The following is a 3,655-nucleotide window of genomic DNA, read 5'->3' on the forward strand; positions in this document are numbered from 1 at the left end:
TAGTCATTGTTAATTTACACGACTATCTGCTCAGTGCCCGATTCTCAAGCCCGCAAAATCTTTATGTCTAGCTTTTTTGAGGCTTCAAAAATGTAGCACTGTTTCACACTTTTTCCAGCAATTTCAGATAGGTATAGGCAGTAACTGATAGATAAGATACCGTTATCTTTACTATTCAGCCTGTTGTCAGATCATAACAAGAGTTCAAAAAATATGACATACCAACAATATACGTTGTTTTATTGATACTGAGTATAATTCTTCCATTTCTATGATGTTCTATTGTTTTGCTATGAGGTTTGTAAAAAAAAAAAAGCATTAGCATAAGGAACCCCTTGCCTGCTCATGTACATTTCCCTTTTCTGTTCTGCTTTCTATAGATAGCAACTATAGACAGAGGATAGCGACAAGTAGTCGCGAGTCACTAAATACAGCAGGGCCATCAGAATAACAATCGGCCCAAACAGGCATAGACGACCATTTCCCAGTAACTCTTTCCTTGTAAACAAATTAACTCTTGACTTTATTTCGTTATTATATGAATTGATTTATTCGTATAATAATGAAAGCTGTTTCAGTATTACAGGCTGATTTACTCTTATATTGGCTATCTTATATTGACGTTAACTGAGTAACAAACACAAATTACGCAATGCTCGTCTATCATTTCGGTTTCAGCAATGACCCCAAACATAAAATAACTAACGCTTATTAACATAAAATAATTACTTTAGCACTGCCGTTTAGCTCGCAACGCATCACGAGGTACGTTCATGCGTTGTTTCAAACCATACCCCCCATGTACGCCCTTACATTCTCATAACAATTATGTGTGTCGTGCTAAAACGAAATCTGGGTCTGTTTATCTGTTTGATGCTCGCTAAAGTTTTTCGCTCTTGCAGTGCATCGGAAATGACGCAGCTGTCGGGGTGCTAAGAGGGCAAAGCAATTTCATTCTCTCCACCTCACAAGTGGGCTAAAAAATACAGCCAGCGAGTGTGTCTGTCCGAATGTTGCAAGGTCAGATGTGGTTGCCACCACCCATTCGGCAACGATCGTTCTCTCCCATTGCTCGTCCAGTTGTGCCCATTTGTCAGCCGAGACCCGTATGTCAAAGGATTTCGCATACCATAGCTATGCTAGTTTTGGTAGGGCTAGGGAAATCAAAAGGTGTTTGTCTTATTTCAGTCCTTTAAGTGGATATAGTGCGTAGGTGTCACGGATCACCAATCGGTACGGGAATTCTAGTGTATTGCGAGCTGTTAACAGATGTAAAAAAGGTATTTTCTATTTTGGTCAAACGAGCTCACCGTATTTACTTATTGAAGCAATGTTCTAATGTATGCAGTGCGCGTATCGTTCGCGTAGCGTAGAGATATAGAAGTAAATGAGCACTGTAGTCCGCTTGGAAGCTATCAGCGATGCCCCGATAGCTTCCGAGCGTAAAAATAACGGAAAAATTCAGTGATTAGTCTCAGTATTGTGGCACCTATTGTGCAAGTTACAGCATTGAAATTGAAGTGCATGCTTATGCAGAGCTTGTTTCACTTGTGCCATTATTGATAAATTATGTTCTTTTCGATGACTAGGTACGTTAGACCTAGCTGGAGCTTCTGTGACTCACTGGGCAGGGGCATAATCAAGATGAAGTAACACAGTCGGAGAAACTGCACAGACATGACGCGTACCATGCGAGGACGTTGACAAGTTAGCCGAAGACCCTAAGTTCCGATAACATGGTCACAAAGCGTGTGACCATCCTGGGGTACAACTCCTGTACCTGCATAACATCAGTTGAACGGAGCTACTGTTATATATCCGAGCTGGGGACAAGCATGAAAAGGTTATCTGGTTAACCAACGCTGCACGCTGGTAGCTTGCGAGTTTACTTTGTTTTCTTCGTTACGCAGGCTTGTGTTCATGTATCGCCTAATGTTCAATTTGCTACATGCATTACCACGCTGAGATTTAACGGCAAGTAAAATAGGGTCAAACAACAACTCAGTCGCAGGATTTCCATATCGTCTGTTGAATGTTCGAGCGATGGGTGTACTGAAACGTGTAGCAGCAGGCGTCGCATAATAGCCGATATTGTACGTTATGTGAGAATCTCATTGACACCTAATCTATATGACCCCTAACTGAATATCAGTTAGATATCAATCAATGAAGTACAAAAAGTAAATTAAGCATGCACGTAAATATTGATGTCAGTATGCTCTAGTGCTCGGAACATTAATCGATCAGATGGTTTACTTTAAGATCAAAAAGTTCACAAGCATTACCAGAGTTGTCCGACCTAAGGCTAGTGTTAAGCAAGTATCGTCATAAGCCCTTAGGGATAAAGTGCTCCTGATCGTTGTCGACAAATGAAAACAAAATTAATTGGAAATTCTTTCTAGGACGGTCCGTTACCATAGCTAGCGTTACGAAAGTCTTGATATTTTCTATGTTGTACTATCTTTTATAAGATATTCTGGAAACGATAAGCTCCTTCGAGACGCCACAATACCGTAGTACTAAAAATTCATCTTTATTGTCACGCGAACCCATAAAAAAAACAGGCAACTATCCAACTAGAAGACAGCGGTCTTGAAAAGGCCATATTCCAGTATATGCGTTGCGGGTTACTTTCAACATGCTATTATAGTTACTACTATTACTCGTTCTTTCGACATTGGCTTGAAATATCTGCGATTTGGAACTCTATTGGGCTCTCGCTGAGCCAAAACTGTGTTAGCATAATTGGACCTCGATTTAACCGAACTGCTCGACTCCGTTTGCTGTTTGCAATCCACACGCGAAAACATCGTCGGAAAGTTATAGGAACAAGACAAGTACGGGTAGAAGGTGTCGGTGCTTCCAGCTCTAAATTTATTGTCCTGAAATACGGAGTGTTCACAAACGAGGTCGGATAAATTTTATTTCACTGTTATCGTAAGACATGCTCTTGTTTTCGTATATGATATAGGTACCAAGGAATATAAATCTATGTTTAAGTATATTCCAAATGCCAACGCAGTGGGTTATGATTGATGCCTGTCAGGCCAGCAATGCTGTTTCTGTTTGCTGTTATTTTGTAATTAAATTATAAGTTATAATTGGATAGTGGCTAGCTCGAAGTTGTTGCACCGCTAGAAAGTGTTAGGACACAATGACCCAAAGCGTTATGATGGCCCACCATCTCTATGGATTTTTAAATCATTATCTCTGAAAATAGTCGAGTTTGTTCAGCGCAATTTTCCCCATATTAACTGCGGAATGAATAACAAGGCCAAGCTCATAAGATTTGGAGCTCGACACTAAATAAAATAATGTACCAATTTGAATTTATGTTAGTTTTTGTTTGTATGTGCCCCCACACAGTTATGGTTGACCATTAAGCAAAACACGTAATAAACACATTACGCAGCACATACTATTTATCGGGTCGTTTTCAGTCATATGTTGGCCTACGTAAACACATACATACTCTCTAAAAATCTACACCAGAATACACTACGTAATTCTAAACGTTTAAGAGCTTTATTTTAGTGGGGAATGGTGAAGTATAATTTGCACTTTGCCACATATGAGGCACGCCAGCCATAAACAATGAAGGACAAAGCAGCGTTCAACTTGAACCAATCCCTCTGTTTGCTCTAGTTAATGCCCC

General features: G+C 40.0%; 1 long non-coding RNA gene across 1 annotated transcript; it reads left to right on the forward strand.

The window, feature by feature from the left end:
- Positions 1-1,080: 1,080 nt before the first annotated feature.
- LOC111259968 (uncharacterized) lies at positions 1,081-3,329 on the forward strand. The gene is made up of 2 exons (XR_002679967.2): positions 1,081-1,280; positions 1,590-3,329. It is a non-coding gene; the product is annotated as an uncharacterized LOC111259968 (long non-coding RNA).
- Positions 3,330-3,655: the final 326 nt, after the last annotated feature.

Source organism: Varroa jacobsoni, unplaced genomic scaffold (genome assembly GCF_002532875.2).
Source record: "Varroa jacobsoni isolate VJ856 unplaced genomic scaffold, vjacob_1.0 scaffold_389, whole genome shotgun sequence".
In the NCBI taxonomy this organism is placed as follows: Eukaryota; Metazoa; Arthropoda; class Arachnida; order Mesostigmata; family Varroidae; genus Varroa; species Varroa jacobsoni.